At 54.0% G+C, this 12,913-nt stretch overlaps 1 protein-coding gene and 1 long non-coding RNA gene across 34 annotated transcripts in view; one reads left to right on the plus strand and one right to left on the minus strand.

Annotated features, from left to right (window-relative positions):
* The window catches only part of CTIF (cap binding complex dependent translation initiation factor), a 322,513-nt gene that overhangs the window by 220,835 nt on the left and 88,765 nt on the right, over positions 1-12,913 (plus strand). The window lies entirely within an intron of this gene.
* Positions 974-8,443, minus strand: LOC144579060 (uncharacterized). Its single transcript, XR_013525891.1, has 2 exons — positions 8,127-8,443; positions 974-7,874 (listed from the first exon to the last, which is right to left on the minus strand). It is a non-coding gene; the product is annotated as an uncharacterized LOC144579060 (long non-coding RNA).

Here is a 12,913-nt window from a genome sequence, read left to right on the forward strand (position 1 = left end):
GCTTCTCTCCTGCTCCAGGCCCTAATCAGGTTCCCATTCCTGGATCGCCTGTGCTCCCCTGGTGACGAATTCCCGCATTACCTGAGGGATTTGCACATCGGGCATGTTCCTCATGGGCCGGAATGTCCTGGGAGCCCGTGGAGAATGGCAGACAGGGAGAAGCCTGTCTGCCACAGAGCACCCAGCACAGGGGAGTCAGGGACAGCATCAGCCTATGGTCTTGGCTTTGGATTTTGTTTGCCAGCTCCAAATAACCCAGGCAGATGCCATGGCAGACAGGGACCCAGGGCAAGGGGCACTTGGGGAGGGCAGCTGGCTGCAGGCCCACCCCAGACCAGGCATTTCTTCCAACTTGCCATTGTTAGGGTGGCTTCACCCACAAGTGTCCAGCGGGCCACCCATCCTGGGGAACACTCAGCCACAAAGTGGGCCCTCCGGCCCCTGCCCTCACCTTTCCATCAACCACAAAGTGCCCTGGCTTAGGACAGGCTCCAGATGTCCCAGCAGGAAGGAAACCTGTTTGGCTGCGTTTAACTCGACCAAGTCACCTGCATTCCCCAGCTAAGAACTTCTTGTGAGATTAGTGTGCTGAGAGACAGTTTGGCAAACACTACAGTGGGGGAAAAAAACACAAAATTGAAGGCTGGGAAGTGAGGACTCTAGACCCGGTTGGGTCGTCATCAGCTGGAGCTTGGCCTCTGCAGTTCCCGCTGGGAAGTGCAAACCACAGCCCTCAGTGGTGCTCCCTGGAGATAAGCCAGGGCCTCAGGAAGGGGCACGAGGGACTGTGTGAGCCTTTCCCTTTCTCATGCTCCCCAGGCCTTGCTACTGGTAGGAAACTGTCCTGGGTCCCCCTAAGTCCTCACAAACCCACTCACCCCATATTGGGCTCACTGGAGGTCTGTCGTGAGTGATGGAGGCTTTGGAACCAGCCCAAGAGATCCAGCCCTGCAGGTGCAACCTTGTCTCTGGGGCAGAGAAATGGCACTCCACTTCCTGCTCCCCCCCTCCCACCAGCCAGGCTGCACCTCCCACTGCACCCTGTATGGACGGACTCTCCCCTGGCCTGGAATTCACTTCTCTGTCCCACTGAGCATGCACCTTCCCCTGAAGTGCTCACACTCCTGCTTCAGGTGGTGGGGCGGGGGTCCCACCTTCCAGGATGCACTGGCCCTTCTCCTGTCCCAGCACCTCTCATCCTGTAGCCACAACCTTCAGTCACCCTCTTAGTATTCACTAAGGATTTCTAGTGTGCCAGGTACCAGCCTCCAGACTGAGGATACAGCAGTCAGTGAATGGGCGCAACTTTGTCCTTAAGAGGTTTGCAGTGAAGGAGCTGAACTTAAACCAGTGACCACATGAATCCATAGGGACAAACTGGGGTGCATGCTGTTACTGCCCCCCATCTTGGGCTCTGGGAGGTGGGGACCCCTCTGCTTTCTGCACCTCTGTATTTCAGGGGTTGCACAGTGCCTGGTGCTGGAGCGCCCTAGGTCATTATGGGAAATGGATGTCTGAAAAGGAAGGTACTGGATGCCTCCCTCTCTCCCTTCCCCCATGGGCCAGGGGCCTGCAGGGACAGCTGAAGTCCAGGGCAAGAAGGGAACCCCCCCCTCAAGGTAGGCATGGCTCACATTCTGAGGCTTCAGAGCAGCTCCCCCCCGCCCCACGCCCCCACAGTGGAGGAAGCCAGCCATTTTCCTGGGCTGTGTATCTGCAGGTCAGGTCTTTACAAATCGAAATGTCCACATAGGCCACCACTCACCTCGTTCACCATCTGCAGCCCCAGCTTTCATGTGAGCTCCTTGAGGGTATAACCAGAGGCTTGATCTGTGTCCTCAGGCCTCCTGGGTGGCTAGACCAAGCCCTTCTGGCTGCCATGGGAGGGCAGGTGGACTGTGCTGGTACAGGGTTACCTGACCCCACAATGGCTCCCTGACTCCAAGGCCCAGAGGACACCTGAACCACATCTGGCTGGGTCGCCTCGGGCCCTGGGCCTCCTCTGTAGCCAGAGAGACGGAGGTGGAGCAGGCCTTTCTGGGCAGCATCATTCATGGCCCTTCACAGCCCAAACCCGAGAGCTGCAGAAAAGAAGGTGATGGGCCTGGGTCAGCAAAACCTGCTTTCCCTCTTGACACCTCCAGGGATGTCTTTTTCCACTTGACTTCATTTCCTGCCAAACCGTGTTTGCATCACTTCCTGGTAGGCAGTTCTAGACCCAGCCTGCACAGCCCTTGCCCCTGCCTCCTCCCTGAGGTTTGTGCTCAGCTCCATCCACTCTAGGCCCATGTGGCTCTGGGTCCCCAACCAGCACCTGACTCAGTTTAGCAGCCTCCAAGATGCCCCCATGGGATCAGGTTCAGCTGCCACCTCCGCACACAGGTTCTGGGACCTGGCTTAGCAGTGCAGGCTACAAAGGGGCCAGGGTGTGAAGCGCCTCCTGACCTCAGCTCCTGGCAGCCGTCTTTAGACCTGGTTCTCCCTGGCTGCCTTCTCTTGCTTCCAGGGCTTTGACGATGGGAGCCGGCAGCATGGAGGGAGAGGGGCAACTCAGATGTGGTAAACACCCTGCAGCAGAGGTCTGAGGGCTCTTGCAGCTTCCATGAAGTGGGAAGTGCAGGGTGGGAGGTCCAAGGTCCTTGAACCCTTCCCAGCTAGACTCAGCACTGCTCCCTCAAGGAACCCAGAAGCACCATTCTCATGAGCCATGACAGTGCTGGAGACTCTGGGGTCTCAGAGGACCCCATCACCAATCCCACAGCTCCAAAATGATCTTTACAGCCAGGCCAATTCCTTTTTGCCTGAAATGTGGCCCTTTTCTCAGTAGTGTCCTTGTAAGTAAAATTCTGTATATTAAATGTGCCAAGCAAGTTGTCTTCATTAGGTCAGGGGTTCCCACACTGGAATGTGCATATGAATCATGTGGGATTTTGTTTACATGCAGATTGTGATGCAGAAGGCCTGGGATGGGCTTGAGATTCTGCATTTTGAACAAGCTCCTGGGAGATGCTAGTGCTCTGTGGTTCCAGGGACCACAGTGTGAAGTCACAAGGCATTGGATGACTGATGGTTTGTAGGTGGTGGCTGTTTCATAGATGGGTAAACTGAGGCATGGTCTCTCATCAGTGTGATTATCAGAAGTGGAGGTCCAGCCTGGAAATACTGCATTTCAGATACCGAGTCTTATTTAGGTCAGTGGTTCTCAGCCTTGCTGGGCATGAGAATAATGAAAACATAGTGGGCAGCGGGCCTACACCTCATCAGTTGAATTAGATTCTTCAAGGACACAACCTCGGCATTCCTTAGCCAGGGCAGAACCCCATCATTGGGGAGACACCCCAGAGACACTGGACTATTTCATCGTGGCCACTTATGAACCAGCTGGCTCTTCCTGTGATGGTACAAACTGGTCCAGAAATACCTGCCAGGTGCTGGGCTCTTAGCTAAGCCATGGGAGAAAACTCTGAACCTGAGCTGGCAGGAGAACGCTGTCACACAGGCGGCCTCAGCCACTGAGAGCAGGCCTTCCACTCCCCCAGCCTCAGGCTCTTCCCTCCCACTGGCTCCATTTCTGTCTGTCCTCAGCTCCTTTCCCCATTTGCCTTTTCCTTGGCCTGGAATATGAGTTGGAACAGCTATCACATGTTTTAGGGAAAAGGCCTCACTCTCACCCACAGTGCGAGGCTGTACCAGAGGCTGGCTGTACTTTGCAGTTCAGCCTGTGTCCCCATTCCCCTTCCCACCAAGGCTCCCAATGTCTTTGTCTTTGCAGGGTCCTGACTGACTCACTAGATGACATGCATTGATTATTTCCGGCTTCCAGGAGAATGTGGGCTGCCCAGGCATCTGGGTTAGAGAAGGAACCAAAAGTTTCCCTGGATCCTCATCAGGGAACTGTGGTGTGATACAGGGCAGTGGCGGGGTGGGGGGGCTCCAGTTTCACAGAGAAGTGAAGAATGAGTGTGCCTCTTTTTATGGGACCTTTGGAATGACAGGAATGGAAGCCTGAGCCCCCTCCGCCCAGCACTGCCCGGTCACTGCCCCAGGACGTCCACGTGGGCTCTGGGAGTGCTCCTTTGCTGAGGCAGGCTTCGGTAGTACAAGTTCCAGCCCTTCTCTGTTGAAATGTGCGTGCTCTGTTTAGCCAAGAGGTGTCTGCATCCGAGCTATGCAGAGCAAAGTATTATTAGAGCCAGCATCAGTGTGTCTGTAAGTGAACCCCACTCTCCCTAGCAACCGTTGCCAACAACACAGCTAACAGAAGGATGTGATACCTGTTTTTGAAAAAAAAAAAAAATTCATCTCAACCAAGTCATAAACAAGCAGGGCTGTTGTAAAAAGACAACACAAAATCAGAATCTGGTGTGTGACCAGATTTCAAAATAAATTGCTCTTCTCTAGATCCTTCTAAAAGACAGCCCCTTAAAAAGCTGACCTCCAGCTAAAGAGCAGATAAACCCTTCAGAGTTTCTGGCTGGGTCATCATCAGGCATTGTGTTTTGGGCTTTTTATACATAGAAGCTCAATCGGGTGGTGACTCTGTGGGGTCTTTGGGAATGACTTTAGCCCAGAAAGGGCACTCAAGATTTTCTGGCCTGGCTGTCCTTATCAGTGAATCTCTCCAGTGTGAGACAAGCCCTGACCCTCACCTCACCCTGGATGTGTGTATTGTCCCCACTTTTACCCTGTTTCTCCCATCCTCCTGCCCCTCGCCTGGTCCCATGTTTTCAGGTTCGTTCCTCTAGCTCTCTTCCTGAGGGGAAAGACTCCTCTTGTGGTTCTCTCAAGAAAAGAAGTCATTCCCGTCCGTCAGAAGTTTGCAGTTCCTTACTCTTGTCTTTAGGTAGGAAGGGAAGAGGGGGGATGATGCTGATTCCTGGAGTCCAGGCTGTAAACTCCTAGAGGGCTGGAATCCTGGCTGAGTTATTGCCTATCCCCAGCTCTTGGCTTCCTGGTTTATAGTAGATGCTCAGGAAATGCCTGTGGAAGGGAGGCATAGAGCCAACGGCCATGAGTACCAATGCTCCCTGGGGCATTAGGGGCTTTGAAACTCTTCTGAGCACTTACCTGTGTATGAATCAGAAGTAGATTCCAGGGCAGGGATCCCTCCCCAGGTTTATACCTGGGAAAAGTGGCTCAGTCAGGCTACAAGGCTCACCCAACATCACGAGGCTGGCCAGGGCTCCTGGCTCCCTGTCCACATCCTGAATAAAGTGTAAGGCTCAAAAGTTGGGAAAATCAAGAATCTGCATCATCATTAGGAGCAACGACTTATGCCTGTAGTCCCAGCACTTTGCAAGGCCAAGGCAGGAGGATTGCTTGAGGCCAGGAGTTTGAGACTGGCCAGAGCAACATAGCAAGACCCCATCTCTAAAAAAAAAAAAAAAAAAAAAAAATAGACAGGTGTGGCGGCATGCTACTAAAGCCCCAGCTACTCCAGAGACTGAGGCAGGAGGATCCATTAAGCCCAGGAGTCGAGGCTGCCACAAGATAGGGCCCTGCTGCTGTACTCTAGCCTGAGCAACAGAGTGAGACTCTCCAAAAAACATAAAGGAATCCATCTCAGGAAGTCATCGATGGGGACTTCAAAATCCACCCTGTGGAATAATCCCACTGCGTTTCCAGGGATTGCTGGGTCTTTGAGTTTCAGGGCCTCTGGAGCCTAAGGATACCTGAGGAAAGCCCTGCACCTCCACTCGCCTAGTCCCTGTGAACCACACGGGCTGCTGGCCTGGCTCCCACGTCCTTCCACTCTCCCCCTTCTCAGACCCCTCCCTCACTTCTGCACACCCACCGCTGAGCCGATGTGCACTCCAGGCATGTAAACTAATTTTAATGTTGGCCCAAGCCAGGCATACCCAGGGACAGAAGCACATTGTTCTGTGCATTCCAAAGCCTGAGCAAAAGCCCTGGGCCATATCCACATCGAGCTCCCTCCACCGGTTGCTAGAAATCAGAAAGGCTGAAGCAAAGGGCCAGAGGCTGTACAAGCCGCTTTCCCCATGGGCAGGCTGTGCAGAAGGCTGCAAAGGCCCACAAAAGGGCTGTTTTTCTAAAAATGGCTGGCATCTGAGCTCCTGCCCTGCCCCCCACAGGTCATCTGTACCCATGCTGAAGGCTGTGCCCTGCAAGGGACATGTGGAGTTGGCACACACATTTCCCTGAAGGTGGGTGCCAACAGGCCTCAGCAGACTGGTCTGGCATCACAGGAGGCTGGTGGTCACAAGAGCTTGACCCCTGCCTAGGATTCTGTGGCAGCCCTGGGCTCCCCCAACAGGAAGAGGGACGGCTCCTACCATGTTCTTCGACTCTGTAGCTGAAGCCACAATGGGTAGGAGCCGTGTGCCTTGTTGCCAAACTTGTCATCTACACTTGCTTTGGAATGAGTAAATATTACCTGCTTTTCTCCAGTCTTTATATTGAGCACCTCTATACGCCACGCACTGTGGCAGGTCCTGTGTGTCTCTGTTCATTCGCCCTCCCCTCTGGTCTTTTAGTCTGTTTGTGCAACTCTTAAGCATTGCTTTCAGGACCCAGGTGGGGTAACTCAACGCCAGTGTTTAGACCAAATCACCCTGACTGTTGAGTTTGAATGGGGCACGTGGCTTCCAGGAACACTGCCGTTCTCGATGGAGCTTTGAAGCGCTCAATGAGACAGAGAAGCCAATGACCAGATCATAAACAAGCATTTTGATTTTTGAATCTGAAAATAAGCAGAGGAAAGAAAATGACCACGGATCCTCAGCCAGTCCTGGAAGGTGCCCCGGCCAGCAACATGCCAGGTGTCTGGTCATCATATCATCAGGCAGGCCTTGGGTGCTGCTGGTGCCAACTACTGCCCCAGGCCCCCAGGGACCAGTGAGCTTCCTGCAAAACCCAGTGCCCAGCTCCTGCCTCCGCGCCACTGCTGTAGTCTTCAAAATCACAGAGAGCCCCACTCCTGAGCCTTTCTGTGCACAGCATGGGTTTTTGAAGTCTCATGGGCAGTCTACTGCAGGCCTTGTGAGAGACTCTAGACGTGCAGAGAGGCTGAGGAAGCTTTGGACAAAAGTCACTGTGTCCCATGAAAAGTGGCCACTGCCATGTTGTTAGGAGTATGGGTGGCTCAGGAGGGGAGAGCAAGACCAGCCTGCAGCTTCGTGAATTGGGTCAACTGGGCCATCTAGAGCAGACAGGTGCGGTCACACCCCTCAATCTCATTTCTCTAGACAGGATTCTTCCCCGAGGCAGCAACGCTGAGGCCTGAGGAGCAGCAAACCTGTGTGGTAGCATCAACTGCTGCCTCAGTCCTGCTCTTGATCATTGAAAACATGTCTCTGCAACTGCGTTTCTGTCCTGCAAGGGGTGACGGGGTTGTGGCAGAGCCCACATGAGGCGCTGCGTGCAGGGACCCCAGCTCTGAGCCACACTGCCCACATGGCTCCCTCAGTGTGAGTGCCCTGCCCTGGTGGGATGAACTGGGAGGCCTTCTAACTGTATCCCATCCTATATGCCCAAAGTCCACCCCATGCCTCCGTCTTGGGCTGCATTTAATTTCCCCCTCCCATGCTGATTAAGTGTGGAACTATGAGGGCAAGGGATGAGTGCTTTTAGACCGTTTTCTTCCTGGGTGGTGGGCCCAGCCTGGACAGGCTTCCTCCAGGAAGCCCTCCCTGATCTCCCAACCCAGGGACCTCACCTTCCTCTGACCCTTGAACATTTACCATGTGTTCCTTTCACGGAGTCTTCTGGATGCCTCTTGAAGCTTTTCTTCTCCGAGGCTTCTGTCTGTGGATGTCTTGGGGCAAAGAATGTGTCTGGGTCATCTTTGTGTCCCATCACCATACTGCTGCACAGTAGGAACTCAGCAGGCACCAGCTGGCTGGCTCCAGGAGCTTCTTCCAGTGGGGAGGAAGGAGCATGGGTAAGCAGGCGTGGGAATAGCACAGGCCACAGCCACAAAAGGGAATAGCCTGGGCTTTTCCCCTCTTGTTTCTGGGCAGGAGAGTTTTACCCAGGTCAGGAATTATTTCACCATCACCCGTGCCCCTTGCCAGACCGTGTCCTCTTCCCTGCATGCCCTCACCCCCCACCCCGGCTTCATCTTCCCTGCTAAATCCCCTGATAGAACTTGGCCAGGCACTGACCTGTCTGAGGCTGCCACGCCAGGCCCTGCAGATAAATGGGTTACCGGAGAAGGCCAGCTCGGGTGTCCCGGGCCCCAGAGGGTCACCCCTGGCTGGCTGGCAGCTCATCCCCAGCACCTCCTCCTCCTCCTTCCCCAGAGCCAGGCAGGCAGGAGACAGCAGATCCTTTCCCGCAGCTCTGCAAGTGGCCGGCCCCCAGCCGCCTCGGGGAATCTGAGCTATGCTAAGCGGCTCCAGATCGCAGCATTTCTGCCCTGCCTGGGCACAGCCGGCCCAGACAGGGCGCCTCTACCTGCCGTGGCTGCCGCTGGAAAGCTGGCACCGCCTGGGCTGATGGAAAAAATCTCCCTGCAAGTTACATAACTGCTCATCGCCCTGTCCCCGGCTCCCCAGGAAGGCTCCCAGCCACTACCCAGGGGGAGCAGTGGCCCCTGGGCAGGAACGGGACTGCAGAGGGTCACTGTTTCAAAAGGAAGAAAATTGTGTTGAGTAATCTGAGGTCCTCCTAACCGGCCTGTGCAAGGCCCCGAGTAGACCAAGGTGCTTCCTGAAAATGCTTAAGGAGTTCTGAGGCCTGGCCCAGTAGCATAGCAAGGAGAGAGCTAAGGCCAGTGGCAGGGAGTGGCCACAGAGGAGGAAGAGGCCAGGATGGTTTTGTTGCTGTTTTTCTTTTCTTTTTGGCAAATTTTTATTGCAGTAAAATGAAAGTCACCATTTTAACTATCTTTAAGTGCACAGTTCAGCAGCACCCCACATACCTACAACTCAGAACAATCCCCATGACCATCCCACCGCCCCGCCAAACCCTCTCATCACCCCAAACAAGAGCCCTGTGCCCACCATAACTCCCCTACAGCCTCCCTCCATCTTCCGTCTCCATGAATTCACCCACCCTACAAATAGCACACATGGGCCATCATACAATATTTTTCTTTTTGTGTCTGGTTTATTTCACTTAGTGTCATGGTTTCAGGGTTTAGTCATGTGTCAGAATTCCCTTCTTTTTCATGGCTAATATTCCATTTTATGTCTATACCACATTTTGGTATAGACATGAAATCTATCGAGCCATTGGTCAGTGGGCACTTGGTTTTCTTCCACCTTTGGCTGTTGTGGCTCATGCTGATAGGAGCATACATGCACAAATATCTGCTTGAGTCACTGCTTTGGATTCTTTGGGGTATATACCTAGAAGTGGAACTGCTAGATGGTGTGGAAATTTTATCTTTAGCTTTTGAGTATCTGCCAAACTATTTCCAGGAAGGGTGTTTTTGAGGGGGGAAATCTCATGAACCAAGACCCAAAGAAATGACACAAGTGAGGGACAATGAGGACACTGCCTTACTGAAATTCAGCTGAGAGTTGGAAGAAGTCTATAAGGTAGACCAACTGAGAGGCAGAAGGATCTGGACTTTGTCAGGTGGGATCAGGGAGCCATTGTTGGTTCTTGAGAGGCAGAGTTGCACATAGACCAGTGTTGCTTTGCAGGGAGGATCTATCATCCAGTCCAACCCCCTCATATTATAGAGGCCTGGGGAGGTGGAAAGAGGCCATGTTTTAGAAAGACATGTTGATAGGTCACGGGATGGTGGCTCAAAGATGTCTTACATTAGAGAACCAGTGGTTCTAGGTGGCCACGGTGATCTCTTGTGGAGAGAGCACGCCCAGGCTCGAGTCTCAAAGACCTGAGCCGTGATGCCAGACCTCACGTCCCCGCCTGCTCTCCAGCCCCTGGCGCAGGGAACAGTGGCATTCCCACCACTGCCCCCACCAGCCAGAGCTGGGAGCTGGGGTTCCCTGCCATGGGGCCTCTGTGGGCTCATCTCACTCTGGTCCCCCTCCTTCAGTAAGTGCCATGGTGGGTGCCAAGAACTTCTGGGATGAGTTGGTAGGCATCTTTGAACCAGACCCCCACCCAGGTGAGCAGGCTTTCCCAGCCTAGGATCCATAGCCTATATTCCAGAGAGGACCCCTAATGTCGGCCTGTGGGCTGCTGGTCGGGAGAAAGCACAGGGACTCTGCACAATGTGCCCCACCCGCTGGCCCTGGTGCCCTCCCCACTCTGCTGTAGGCTTATCTCCTTGTTGCCCTTTGCTCATACCAACCTTCGTGGGCTTTGTTTCTGATGCCTAGAATCAACCAGAAAGGAGCTGGGGGACAGAGGGGGAGAGGAACGGGAAGAGGAGCTGACAGGACAACTCTTTCAGCAGCCAGCAGGAATGCCACACTTGTCTTAAACCCTGTGCTCTAAGAGTATCCCCACAGTGTTCGGGCCAGCCAGGTTCCATCTCCTCTAGATAAAGAGCAGGTCCCTTTATGGAAACAGAGGTCTTCCCAGCTCCCCTCCAGACAGCCACCGAGGGGCCAGGAGCACACAGGGTGCACCATGCGAGCACAGAAGGGAGGCGCTGTTGTGGGGGCGGCCATCAGTGCCTGGGTCAGTCTGAGGCCAATGGGCATCGTGTGAGCAATTTGAACCCATGTTGTGCCCAGAGGCCAGTTTTCCTACTTCTAAGTCTTCCCTGTCTTTGACCTCTCTGTCCAGGAGGGGTGGCAACCCTCAACCGGAAGCAGAACCTTGGGCCCAGGGAGTCTGCATCATGTTAGCTCAGCATTGCTCTGCCCTTGAAACCCAGAGCCTAGAATAAGGGCTCCCTGCACATACCCAGTGTGCCCACCCCTGGCCGCTCCCGGCCTAGAGCTCAGGTTTAAAGGCCTTCACTCAGTACCAGGGCACAGAGCTCTGAGTCTTCAGCGAAAAACAGCCATCCCTTTTGGGGTCACGGGAGGAACCTGTGGGCAACGACCCTCACTTAATCCTTTGCTGGCCCTTCCAGGACAGATCCCAGGTCCCAGACTGAGAGGCCACTTTGAACTGTGAGCACAGGCATGCTCAAAATCATCCCCACCTTGACAGTGCCCAGCCTGGAGCCAGATGTATTCCAGAGAGGTCTGTATGCACCCAGGTCACTCACAACCAGACCCATTAAGCAGAGAGGGCCTGGGGGCCACCACATCACTATGTCATGTCCCCACCTCTCAGTTTGTCTACAGAGCAAAGGCCATACCAAACAAGGGAGTAGCTTAGGAGGTATTTGGGGACAGCCAGACTCCAGCTAAAGCCCGTGAATAGCTGTAATGGGAATAAAAGCGTACTTGAGCAGCTGTGTACCGAACACCACATATTGGACCCACACTCAGCATTGACTCCATTAGGCAACAGTTGTTGCGTTATTCTAGGTATTAAAAAAAAAAAATCTGGCTAGAAGAGTAATAGCTCTAAAGTGGGGTTCGAAGCACAGTCACCTGGAGTCAGCCTTCCCTGCCATAGACACTTCCTTTAATGCCTGACCACCTGTGGCATAAGGAATAACTCAAGTGAGCCGGGCGCAGTGGCTCATGCCTGTAATCCCAGCACTTTGGGAGGCCAGGCAAGTGGATCACTGATATCAGGAGTTTAAGACCAGCCTGACCAACATGGAGAAACCCCATCTCTACCAAAAATACAAAAAATTAGCCAGGTGTGATGGAGCGTGCCTGTAATCCCAGGTACTTGGAAGGCTGAGGCAGGAGAATTGCTTGAACCTGGGAGATGGAGTTTGCGGTGAGCCTAGATCTCGCCATTGCACTCTAGCCTGGGCAACAGGCATGAAACTCCATCTCAAAAAAAAAAAAAGAAAGAAAAGAAATTACTCAAGGGGCCAAGAGACAGCCACCTCCCTCTGGCTCTAGTTCTGGCACCATGCAGCTAGTTGACTCTGGGTAGATCTCGCAGCATGGCAGGCCTCCACTTACTCTTCTGTTAAATGGGGTCATAATACCCATCTCCTCCCCCTGCCTTCTGTACTGACATTATCATTGTGAAAATCCACTGAAGCGCCTGACTTTTTATCTGTGTTCCCTTAAGACTCCCCCTCCAGGAGAAACTTGTGAATTTCATAGCAGCATGCTTTTCCTTTTCCTGTTGATGAATCCATTCATTCAGGGTTCTGAGAGGAAGTCCCAGGCAGGGAAAGGGCCCTGCGGTGCCCACACAGAGATTCTTCCACAAGCCCAGGAGCCCCCGGTGCAGTAGGACTTGGGGTTCAGGTGCAGCATTGTAGACAGCCCAGGATCCAGCCACAAGGAAAGCTCCCAAGGGCCCTTACAACTGGCCTGGAGGCCCCACAGGGTACCCTGAGCTCAGCACCGTGAAAGCCCAGTGAAACAGGCGCTGGCCTCTGCCTGCCATGTAGAGGCCTGCTGAAGGGGCCAGGCCGGATTAGCCAGAGGGCAGTTTAGGAATGCCAGAGGAAGGGGCAAGCCTTGTACATGGAGGAGGTTGGAGAAGGCTTCCTGGAGGAGAAGGCTTCCTGGAGGAAGAGGCACAAAACATGAGGCAGGATCTGGGTGGATGGAAGATAACAGGAGGATCTGCAGGTGGAAGGACCCTTCAGGGGACCAGGGGTTGCAGAGGAGGGTGGAGGAGGAGGAACCGCCAGCCTGGCGGAGGGTGTCAGTCTGCAAGCCCAGGGCTGACGCTGCCCAGCCAGGCTGTGACCCCAGGTCACCGTAACCACACTGGCCCGTTCATCTTGTTGGCGCCTGCTTCTTGCCATTTCAGGCCAAGACCATGTTTTCATCCAAAACTAAAACTTTCACCTCAAGAGTTGTGAGTTTCCTGCCAGCCTCGGGCCGTCTTCGGCAGGAGGCAGAGAGGGCCGCTGCATCTGGGACCCGGCCAGCCTCCAGGGACTCTGAACCCTGGGGTTTCTTTGAGGCAGGTGGTATGGCACTGAGAGCCTGGC

This window comes from Callithrix jacchus, chromosome 13, assembly GCF_049354715.1.
Source record: "Callithrix jacchus isolate 240 chromosome 13, calJac240_pri, whole genome shotgun sequence".
Lineage (NCBI taxonomy): Eukaryota > Metazoa > Chordata > Mammalia > Primates > Cebidae > Callithrix > Callithrix jacchus.